Here is a 12,864-nt window from a genome sequence, read left to right as displayed (position 1 = left end):
TTTAGCAGAATAGTTCATCACTGCGCTACGCTCGTGGATGCCTTCTGGGCTACCTCTACGCAACGCTGTCCTCTAGAATTTTCAAGTAGGTGCCAAGCATTCCCTGCTTACTGTTCTTTTTCTTGTATTCAGTTTGTCAATTATTCCTATGAGCATGAAGATCTATAACACAAATAAAAGTTCATGTCTATTATATCTATAGTGACTATGTCTTAATAATTGTACAAATAGCGTAAGAAGTACGAACAGGCGAAAAGGAACACGTGCTCTTGCATATCGCACTGTTGGAGCATAATTATGACCTACCAGCATGGTCTTTGTAATATTCTCTGCATAAGATATATGTTATCCTGCGTTTGCACGGCTAGTATTTGCCGTATTGCAATTCGCATATTTGTACAATTCAGCATCTTCTCGGATATGTTAGCATCTGAGTACAACTGAGCTGTTACACTGTTTATTTTTACCATTGAACGGCGTTGGGCTCACTTAAAAGTTATCATAGTCAAGAAAAACGGGCATCATTATTGCTAGAGAATCAAAGCGATAGTAAGCTTCCAGATTGCGCTGAAATGACAGCCGATGAAAAGGCCATATACGTGTTGACGCCTCTAATATTACTAATAACTTGGAATACTAAAATGCTATCTCCTAACAGTAATAATATTTGGGGTTTCACGCCACAAAACAACATATTTATGTTATGTGGAACACGGTAGTGGACGGCGTTGGAAATGTCGAGCGTCTGTGTTCTTTAACGCGCGCTGACACCACATAGTACACGGGCCTCTATCCATTCCACCTCCATCAAAATTCGACCGCTTCGGCTGGGATCCAAGCCACGACCTTCCGGACAGCAGCCTAGCCACCAATCCTACGTAAAACGGTGACTCATCTCTGAACGAGGTGGCGCGTCACATGCCCCGGCGCAGCAAACACGCGTATGTGCATAGAAACCATCCAAAGCAGCCGTGGCATGCGCCATATTGGCCTCCAAGTGGGTAGTGAGAAAAGTTGGGGAAACATTCTGAAGCCGTGCCGGGGGCCGCAGGTTCCCGACCCCTGGCGTAAAACATTGCAGCCAGGCGTAGTGACCAACAGCCTATGTTCGGTTATTCCAAACCAATTAGAAGTATATGAGAAGCTGTGGTACTTGCATTGCTTTATTTGCGGTGGTAATGCCTGGTCGCAGTTGCCAGTTTGCTCTCTCCCTCTTTCCTCTGCGTCCTTGTGTATCCGTGTATGTAATTAAAACAAAAATAAACATGCCTGACAGTGTCCTTCTTTCACAGAGTGCAATGAAGAAGGAACTTTTTTTCGGTACCTATTTATTCTTTTTGTCTGTATTCAGGTGTTCTGTGCAAATTCCTGCTGCGGTGGTCAGCACCTTGGCCATTGATAGTGGTCGGCTCTGCGTGCCAAGTGGCGGGAATGTTCGGCGCGTACTGTGCCACAAATGTCACCATTCTGGCATTGACCTTCGGCTTGTTACACGGTGAGTTTATGGACACTGTTTGCGCGGGATTTACTACACCAGAATGCTGTTGCAGCTGCCAATTCGCAAGTGACAGTTTTAAAATAGGGTCCGCAGATCCGTGTGGGAGCGATGGTTGCCACTAAACATGCCTGATACGCTGACACCTTGGGTGCACGTGGTGCACCCATCCGAGCAACGCAAACGTTGTTGTAAAACTGCCTAATGTAAAATGAGCCCTCTTATTAAGAGCTAGCGTGATTTGAATGCCAGGTTTATTGCCAAGCAGCGTACTGTATGAAATGAGCGTGATTTTGTTTCGTTAATTGCGCTCAATTGGGGAATCCTTGAGATTTGCCTTTGAGAGTTGAACGCGATAGTGATATCGTGTTCCTAATTGGTGCTTTAGGCACTAAGTGCATACTTTTTATTGTATGATGTTACTCGAGAAGTTCAAGTTATGGATTACTACAATGTAATATATAAGGGTGTGAAAGTGGCTTGTGCCAGTGAAGCTTGCGCATGTGGCTGCATTCCGTGTAAAGGGTAGCATGCTTTAAATTAAAGGCAATTTTGCACGTTAATTTTTTTTTCGAACTTGAAATGCAGCCACTACGTAGCTGAAAGGAATAGTTGCTATAACGTCCGTGCCTTTTGGAGTGGGTCGCCGACTGTAGACAATGAAGTCGTTATGATAATAACAAGTTCTAATACCTGAGGGCAATCTATGCTTGTACCAAGCAGTATTACTGTGATATTAGCTGTTGTATTGTGATGGATGCATGTAGGATGCTTGTGTTTGCAAAGGATGAAAGTTATTTTTGCTGCATTTCCAAGCGAATGAACTTATTGTCACTGCATTCCAAAGCAGACGCGTTGTTGTGTGGTAGAACACTTGCGTGCCACGAAAACGACCCGGTGTCAATCGTCACTCGTACCCGTAACAGCAGATGAAAACACGGATCACGCGTGGCGTCGTAGTTTTCCGCCATCGCCGCCGCCGGTGTTCGTAACCACTATCGCAAGAAATACGACGGAGACAATGGGATTTGAACGCTGCGCGCCAGCCCAGTATTATACCACTGAGCCACACCGGTGCTTGAAAATCAGCGATAAACTGACCTCAGGCAGTCTTGATGTCGGAAAAGGAATCGTGTTATTACAACTAATAAAGCATTTTAGAACTTCTAAGGAGCACCCAGGTGGCCCCGCCGCGGTGGTCTAGTGGCTAAGGTACTCGGCTGCTGACCCGCAGGTCGCGGGTTCGATTCCCGGCTGCGGCGGCTGCATTTCCGATGGAGGCGGAAATGTTGTAGGCCCGTGTACTCAGATTTGGGTGCACGTTAAAGAACCCCAGGTGGTCAAAATTTCCGGAGCCCTCCACTACGGCGTCTCTCATAATCATATGGTGGTTTTGGGACGTTAAACCCCACAAATGAATTAATCAATCAATCAATCAGGAGCACCCAGGTGTCACACTATGTCAATTGCGCAACAAGTGGGTCGTCCAATGCTTCAAGCGATTAGAAAACTCGTTCTTGATCACCTATCATCTGTGGTGCATACTCACTTGAGGCATAATTCCTCATTGTCGTCAGTCACTGCATAGAACAGTGCACAAAATTCCTAGCTAGCATGCAGCGGATACCACGGTTATTAAAAAAATGGCAGCATATCCACAAAGTGAATGATGGATAGTGGGGCGAAGCATTCATCCGTTCATTCGTTTTTGCTTCCGTCCATCCATGCGTGCGTCTTTGTGGCCACTCGTGCGTCCATCCGGCCGTCCGTGCGTCCGCACGTTCATCTGTGCGTCCGTCCCTCCTTTCGTCCATGCATCCGCTCCTGCGTCCGTCCATGCGTCCATCCGTCCGTGCAGCGATCCGTGCTTTCGCCCATGGATCTGTCAATGTGTCCGTTCGTCCACCTCAACACTCCAAGTACCACCATCTCGCATCTTTTCATCATATATTCCTCATATAGAAGCACCGCCATCCCGCGGACATTCCAAGGACTGAACGAGAGAAGGCACACGCACACTTTTTTACGGCTTGCGCTTCGTGTCTACTTCCCACCTTTAACCACCTCGAGTTCATGGTATATACTAGTTCACTGTATTCATGGCACTGCGGCCCAACGCTCGCCCAACCTTTCTAAAACCTAGGAGGTTACGCCCAGCGAGTATAACGTAGCAACCCTTTCTTGTCTTCTGTGCGTTGTTGAACAATAAAATATTCGCATCGTGCGTGTTAACTAAAAGCCAAATTCTCCTGTCTCTTATTCCCCCTTAGCAGCCACTGGCATGTGAATTTAGCACTATCTTTTATTGTTCAACAACACAAAGAAGAAATCTCTCACCGGCACCACCTTGGAAGTCAAAATGTTATACTTGTTACACACTAATACAACGGCTACGAGGCATGAACAGGTACCGCTATTAGGAGCTTCGCCCTTAAAATGACGCAGTAGCGAACGCTGGCCTACCACGAAAAATTATGAATATTTTGGGCGTAGTAGGTACCTCGCCAAAAGCGTTTAAAAAACGCCTTGAAAGGCCGCTTTTCTAGCTTTGACTGTGCTTTGACTTCTAGCTGTGACTGTGCTGCGCGTTCCGCGAAGGCCTGGAGTTTTTTTTTATTTCCATCTTTTAATTTCGCCTATTCTATTTTCTTCGTCCAATACGAAGCTGTGTGAAATCCCGGGATGAACATGAACAATAAAACTGACTTCGCAGTAGTTACATCTATCTCTGGGAAAACAGAGGGTTGTAGGTAATCACTCTTTAAAAAAAACCCAAGAAAATTGAAATTACAAATGCACAAATTGTGCATACCTGGCGATTGAGTTGGTAAGTTTTGTGCGATTGCCTAAGCAGAAGAATTATTAGTAATTTGAAAAAAATACAGCATCTTCGCTCTAATGGTGCCAAGCCCCGAGTACATGGGGAGGTCGACAGCCTTCTTCTCGGTTATTCTCTTTCTCCACGCCTTAGAGATTCTACACTTACACAGGGAAACTTGACGCTCTGATTTGTGGGATGCACAGGAATCCTGGCATATGTGAATTTGGCTTGGATTTGTATCGTTCGCGTAGAGCCCGGCCATCTCAAACACGCGTCTGGTCTCTACGCCTTCCTTTGGCTGCGTTTCATTTCGAAGACAGCATCGTAGACAGTATACGCATACAGCTTAGAGGAGAGCATCGAGCCCGGGTCGTCTGAGAAATCGTTGAGGGTGTTATTAACATGTTACTCAACCTAAATATTAGATCTTCCGTTGGCCCCGACAACATACCCAATGCCTTCTTGCACCGATACGCTGAGCCGCTAGGGCATATTCTTACTCACCTTTTTAGGTTATCATTTGACTGTACCGAAATTCCTGACGACTGGCGCATGGCCTGTGTCGTACCAATCTTCAAAAAAGGGGACCGCCTCTTTGCAATCAATTACCGCCCTATCTCCCTGACTTCTAGCATCTGTAAACTCTTCGAACATGTAGTATCAGATTTTATTGTCTCGTTTTTAGATGCCAACAATATTCTAACGCCTTGTCAGCACGGGCTCAGAAGACGCTTATCTACGCTTACCCAGTTAGTAACCACTATTCATGAACTTGCGTCTTCACTCGATAAGGCTGAACAAATCGACGTCATTTTTTTAGATTTCAGCAAAGCATTCGACCGCGTTCCTCACAGTAAACTAATCCTAAAGCTTCAAAAAATTGGCTTACCAATAACACTCATAAAATGGATCCAGTGCTATCTGTCTAACCGCAAGCAGTTTGTTAAAATCAGTAGCTGTTTTTCCGATACTCTCCCTGTAACTTCTGGTGTTCCTCAGGGCAGCGTGCTGGGACCCGTACTCTTTTTAATTTATATCAATGATATGTCTGACGTTATCGACGCATCGTCGATTGGTTTAAAGTTGTTTGCGGACGACTGTGTACTCTTTAAACGAATTTCATCCTCAAGTGACCAAAGTAACCTGCAATGTAACCTTGATGCTGTCTCTGAATGGTGTGAAAAATGGTCCATGGAACTGAACTGTGACAAATCTGTATTGCTCCAGGTAACTAACAAAAAAAATGCATTCACGTCCTCCTACAGGCTCAATAACCACACGCTGAAACAAGTAGACGAATATAAATATTTAGGAGTTACTATAACAAGCCAACTAACTTGGTCCAGTCACATTAACAAAATTTGCACATCGGCCTCCAGAAAACTAGGGTTCCTCAGACACAAACTAAAAGCCGCTCCTCCACATGTTAAATTGCTAGCTTATAATTCCGTTGTTAGGCCGCAACTTGAGTACGCAAGCGCAGCATGGGACCCATTCCTTAAAAAAGACATTCACAAATTAGAAATGGTGCAAAGGAAGGCAGTCCGGTTCATCTTTAACAGCTATCATAGCCGAGCTTCTCCATCGCTTCTCATGGAAAACAACAATATAATGACCGTGGAACACAGGAGGCAGGTTGCGCGTCTAAGATTTCTGTTTTTGCTTAATTCCCAACAATTCAATATTAATCCAGGACTTTATATTCAGCCCCGCTTATCTCGTTCAACTCGAAGTACCCATGAGCACAATCTAACTCCAATTTTTGCACGCACTAATCTTTTTAAGCACTCCTTCTTTCCCCGCACAATCGAGCAGTGGAATAGATTGCCGGTTGATGTGTTTTCGGCGCGTGATGTGTCGGATTTTGAAAAGCGTGTACGTTCTGCAATATTTTAAACATTTACTGTACCGCTATGTTTTTTGTGTACTGCTATCTTTTTTTTCTTTTTTTCTTTCTTCACACTTGTTGGACTGTTTTCAAAATTGTGCTTTCTAATCCCTGCCCACCTGCTTGGTCTTCGGACTGCAGTATGTCTTAAATAAATAAATAATAATAAATAAATGGAACACGCCTAGATGCCTTTTACGCGAGGAGGCACCACCTCGGGTCGAGAAAAGAAGACAAGCTAAACAAACATCACCGTTACTTCTTTAACTTATTTCGAGTTAAAGCCAGAGAAAAAAGAAACATTACTCAAATTGATCGTCTGGAGAAGTGTCTGCTTGAGTCCTAGCACTTCGATGAGCCATCATCTTGTTTGGACAGCAAAGTAGCCTGCAACGTATTTGTCTATGACATGTATTTCCTTCCTCTATGATTTTCGATGCCGTCTTCTGGGAGCTGTCTATTTAGGAAATTGGAATCCAACTTAAGATGGCTGCTATCCAATTAGCTCTGTATTTAACGGTCTATGGTGAGTATTGAAAAACACCCCTTGAGTCGAGATACATGCAGACACATAATACTATGGTGCATAGGAATGAGACAGTGTGCCGTCGTGATCAGAAAACGTGCCCCTACTACGATGAGTCCGCCTCGATGCAACAGTAACTATGGTGTTCGGCTGCTGAACCGAAGGTCGTGGGCTCACTCTCGGCCGCGCCAAGTCGTATTTTGATGGAGGCGAATCAGTAGAGGTCCATGTACTGTAAGATGTTAGTGCACGTTAAAGACACCGCAAAATAACACTTTCAGGAGCACTGTATACTACCGAACCCCTCATTACCATATCGTAGTTAGGGACGTAAAAACTATGGCCAATTACGATAAATGCTGCCAAAACCCACCGTATTACTGTGTCGCCACCTGTCGCCGCCCCGTGAAGTAGTTTAGGCGAAGCTGGGATACAATCCATGCGAGATCAGTAGTTGTAGTTGCCGCATCGGTCATGCGCGTAGCTTGCAAACTCGTCAATTGTTCCCTACTCTGTAAAATGAAACGTTTTGGTATTTTTCTCTGCGTGGTACACTCGGTGTTTCGGGTAGTCAGGTGTATTCTAGATTTCGCTGACTGAATAAAATGAAGGGCCTTTTCTCAGAAGTTTAATGCAGCACCCCGCATACGTCGGTGCATATAGCTGAATTCCTGCGCTTTGGCGCCTATTTGGGGACTGAAATGTCTAGATAATTGAGCAGCAATCGTCATTGGGTGTTAGACTTTTAGGGGCGAATCTGTAGTTTATGACTCGCTCAATTGATGCCGTGGTGTGTATATGTCCTTCTGAATAATGGTGATATTTACGCTCACCTTACGGAGATAAAAAACAAGTTTAGCGAGTATGTACAGCTTATTCGTGACCTTGACTTACATTTAAAACCACTGGAGCAACTTATGAAGGGACCAAAGCAAAGTTCTCCTTTAATTACATCGCTTCAATTGTCGTCGTTGTCCATTTATAATTCAGTTGCCTTGCAAAGCAAAAAACTTGTTCACCTTGAAGACTGCAGTCGAAGATCAAACGTAATAGTTTATGTTATTATAGAAAACAGTAGGGAAAATGAGGCTTCTTCAAAAAAAGATGTTGTTGCCAATATTTCCTAAAAAAACTCGGAGTCAGATGCGAATCTATAACCCGTATTCATCGCCTTGGCCGCCGTACCGGCCAACGCCCACTAATAGCCTATTTTCAAAAATTACTATGAAAAGCAGGCTGTCAATCGCAATATGAAAAAACTGAAAGGAACTAACATCCATAATCAAAACAATTACAGTAATGAAACACTGTGCGTGCGTAAGCTTCTTTAGGATAGCTCCAGAGATGATTGAGCCAATAAGAAGCACATATCTCTTGTACATGATAGGTTGAAAATTCATGACACTATTTGTATGGGAATAGGGTGACATTCACCGGTGATATTGAAATTCTTTGCATTGATTGGCGTAACCCTGTTTCCTATATAGGTATACAAATATACCGTTTTATTCATAACATGATCATGTATGATCTAAACCAAAGGGTTACCGTCCACACCAGAGAAGCAGGAAGTGCCCACTCAGTAATAGATTTAATTTTTATTACAAATGACAGTTTCACATACTCTGTAGATGTAAATGATGGTGTTTCGAACCATATGGCGGTGTCCCTTTTCTTTCCGCTTGGTGACACAAAGCAGCACAAAAACAACAAAAAAATTAATCAAGAATTTCAGGGAAGCTGATCACCATGCTATATTTGACCGATTGGGGGAACTGTGTGATAACATGGCAGGCAGTGCTTTGACCTTCTGAGATGCTCTGAAAAACGCTATTTATTATTGCATTGAAAGGTTTGCCCCTTCCAATTATGTTCGCACTAACAAAAAGAGCCCATGGATGACAAAAGAAATCATTATTCTACACCGTAGACTAAAACGAGCCAAGAACATAAAGAACCCGTTAGTTTAATATATCAATTAAAAGTCAGCCTTGTTTCCAAATTATCCGACGCCAACTTTAGGTATTTCACTCATTCATTTCCTGAATTCTTGACAGGAAGTCCTGAAATATTCAGGCGATATTTAGAACAAACGAATGCTGCACTCAGTCAAATGACCATTGGTGGTTCCATCGCAAATGATGTGTCAATTGTCGCTCATCACTTTAACAGAAACTTATGCTCCGTATTACTCCGCAGCATGAATCATCACATGAAAACGTTCTTAGGTAATGTCTTTTTACTTCATAACTTATGAGGGCACGTTTTCTTTGTTGCTGTACTTAAAAACCAAATCGCAGCTGGTCCAGATAATATTCCTAACGTATTCTTGCGTAGGTATGCCAAAACTGTTGCGCACATTTCAACAAATGTTTTTTGCCTCTCTGTTGAAAATTCCCTCGTTCCCGAACATTGGTGACGCACGTGTAGTCTTGGTCTTACGGAAAAGGGATCGTCTCAACGTAGCAAACTACAGGCCTATTTTCTTAACGTGTACGTCATGTAAGCTATCGAAACACAGTCACACAATACATTACCACATTTCTTGAGAAAAATAGCTTTCTGTTACCATCACAGCGTGGATATGTAAAAAAATGTCCACCACAATGCAACTTGTCACAATAATTCATGAGTTCACGTCGTCACTTGATATGGGAAATCAAATTGATGCTATTTTTTTAGATTTCAGTAAAGCATATGATCTTGTCACGCATTTTAAATAGCATTATCTAGGCCTACGTGAACCTCATTGATTGAATCCGTTTTTGCAATCATAATTGCAAGCATTACGTTAAAGTAAATGACTGCATGTCTGCTATTCTACCATAATCGTCTGGTGTCCCTCCAGGCAGCGTTTTGGGACCTGTTCTCTTTTTAGTGTACAGAAACGATATTGTTAAATCAGTAGACACATCGCATATACACATGTAGCTTTTTGCAGATGACTGCCTACTTTTTGAACAATTACTACTCAAGATGACCAAAAATGCCTGGAATCCCACCTGTGTGTCATTTATAAGTGGTGTGAAGAATGGTCAATGAAATAAATTGTAATAAGTCAGTCGTCGTGCACATAAAAAATAATAAGCATCGTTTTGAATATATGTATCAACTTAACAACTGTCCCTTGACTGAGCTAGTAGAATATAAATACTTAGGTGTCACAATTACAAACCGCTTAACATGGTCAAGTCACATTATTAAAACATGCTCATCTGTTTCTAGAAAGCTTGGTTTTCTGAGGCATAAAGTAACAACAGCACCTTCAGAATAGGCCTACAGGCCTACAGGCCTACAATGCTTTAAAAAAACGAAAGTTGGACGATGGTAGCATTGTTGGCACCCACTTCTAAAAAAAGATATTAGGAAACTTGAGGTGGTGCAGCGTAAAGCAGTTTGCTTTAACTTTATTGCTTACCACAGAAATGACTCACCAAAAACAATCATGGCCGTTAATAACATGTCTACATTACAACACCGAAGGGCAGTTGCCCGGCTGAAATTCCTACACTCGCTTTATTTTTGTAAATTTCTTATTCGTACGGAAACCAATACAAAAAATAGAATTTCAAGAGAAACTAGGCAAACACGTGCTTACACCCTTGAGCCTTACTTCACACGTACTAATATTTTCATTGATTCTTTTTTTCTTTGGACTATCATTGAGTGGAACAACACAAGCTCTCAACTGTTTCACAATGCACTTCATTTACATCCTATAGTTTCGATTTATATTTGTCTTGCTGTCTTCCTAATTCATTTATTTTTTGTTCTGTGTTCAGCTGTTTTACCACGTTTTTGTTGCTTGAAACTTTCTTGGTTTAAAGTAAACTGCAAAATACATTTTTTATTATGCCCCTCTGCTTGGTCTATTAGCCTCAGCATACTGTAAATAAAATGAATAAATAAATAGAAATAAATAACAAGATGGCGTTAGAGGTTTTCAGCATATTCATGGAGTGAATGATGATCAGTGGCGTGAGGAGTCCATCCAGCCATCCGTACGTCCATCCGGCCGTTTGCCCATCCATCCATCTATCCGTCCATCCATGTGTACGTCCGTCTGTCGTTCTGTGCGTCTATCCGTCTGTGCTTTCGTCCATCCGTCCATGCGTAAGTCCTTCTATCCAGCCATCCATCCGCACATCTGTCCGTCTGTGCTTACGTTCATCCATGCGTGCGTGCGTACGTGCTTCCGTCTGTTCGTATTTACTTACATCTGTCCTTCCATTCGTGTGACCGTGTCTCAGTGGATCCGTCATTCGTACGCACGGATGGATGAACATATAGACAAATGGACGGACGGACACATGGACGGAAGGATGGAAGCACGGATGCACGCGTGCGCACCCAGATGAATGGCCGCAAGGACGAACGAATAGAATCACCGACGCACGGGCGGATGGATAGAATCACATAAAGATGAACGGATGGGTGGCCGCAGCACAGACGCTTTGCCCCTCTCAGCATCATTCGCTCCGTGGATATGTTGGAAAAGCTACTTACGCCTTCTAGTTATATTATTCCCAAGGACATTAGAGTTATTGTATATGCTACCTTCAGGCAGCAAAACATAGCATATACACTCTAAAACAAAAGGGCGTTAAAAGGTGTTTGGTTCATCCTTTTGGGGTCTCATGGGGCTGCCACGACCATTAATCCCTTTAAGGACTAACGGCACTGGGTCTGACAGTTAGTCCCCACAGACTAGCTCAAGAGACTAACATTTAGTCCTCACATTTACACCTTATAGAGCAACTGTTAATCCCCACATTTACACTTTACTGGGCAACTGTTAGTCCTCACAGTTGCACTTTGCCAGGCGAACGGCTCATCCCCTCAAATACTCCAATCGGATGAACTTTTTGTCCCCAGTTCAAACATTGTTTTTTTATTATTTTCAGCCAGGCCTAATACGTTTTGCGCCTGTTTTTCTGCGCAGCGAGCAACTAATTGCGCAGAAAAGAACACGTGAAAAAGTAGATAGCCACCTATGTGTAACTGCTTTCGCAGTCACGGCAACAACGAACGACAAAAGTGAGACATTGAAATCTTTTATTTTTCTACATGCACAGGAAGTTTCTCCATTCTTTTAAGGGAATTCATGGTGAAGTGCACAAGTCCAGTCTCGTTGTCAAATCTTGTTCACTCGTTGGGGAGCTTCTCCGACGGAAGCGATAGATGACAGGCATTGCAGACGCCAGTGCACGCAGCCTTCTTCCTGTCGTGTTCCCACGGCTGCACTTACAATAATATAGTAATAGTTAGACACATGTGACAGAAGATGAAGATGCACGCATAATACAAGTACGTGCACGTTAATATAAAAACAAGCGTTGAAATATGACACAGAAATAACTTTACTTTCACATCTCGCACAGTCCTTCTGAAGCTGCTCTGACGAAAGAGATGGATGACAGGCATCGCAAACGCCAGCACAAACAGTCTTCAGCACGGTGTTTGCCCACGGCTGCACAAAAAGTATGTAAAATAGTGAGTCACGCGTGACAGAGGATGAATACAAATGCATATGAGAAATACGTGCAAGGTGAACTGAAAACATTCGTGAGATATGACATACTAATAATTTCATGGTGATGTCACACATCGTCAAAGACTCATTTTGACCCCGTAGCGCAACAGCTTAGGAGCGGCGGCCGCAGCCATAACTCCGCGAGCCACCGTGCCGCTAACAATCGGCGACTCCTAAGTGAGCGATGTCGTTCAGCTCGAGCAAGCGAACGCGAGACCAAACACGGCGCTGCACGCGGAGTGTCTGCCGCCAGCGAACTTCGAACAAAAGGGCGAGCGTACGCTTGGACGCCGCCACGAATAGCGCCGATCTGGTTTTGAGCTAGCGCCGAAGAATCGAAGGTGATGCAGCCCTTTCCCACAAACTCGAGCGAGTGCAGCGCGCAAACGCGAGTCCGCTGCCGCGGCCAGCGGACGGCGCCGAGCTGCTTGCGATGGACTGACGGGAAAGCCAACTGTATTGGCGACCAATTTTCAGTGAGTTCCGAGGCTAGCAAAAGCCCCGCCAGCCCGTGCTGGTGCACTTACAGCGTGCGACATACTTCAACCCAGCTCTTCATGAGAACCCGCAACATGTTTTCGATGACTCCCAATACAGCGAC

Source organism: Rhipicephalus microplus, unplaced genomic scaffold (genome assembly GCF_043290135.1).
Source record: "Rhipicephalus microplus isolate Deutch F79 unplaced genomic scaffold, USDA_Rmic scaffold_41, whole genome shotgun sequence".
NCBI lineage: Eukaryota > Metazoa > Arthropoda > Arachnida > Ixodida > Ixodidae > Rhipicephalus > Rhipicephalus microplus.
Note: the sequence above shows the minus strand (reverse complement) of the source record.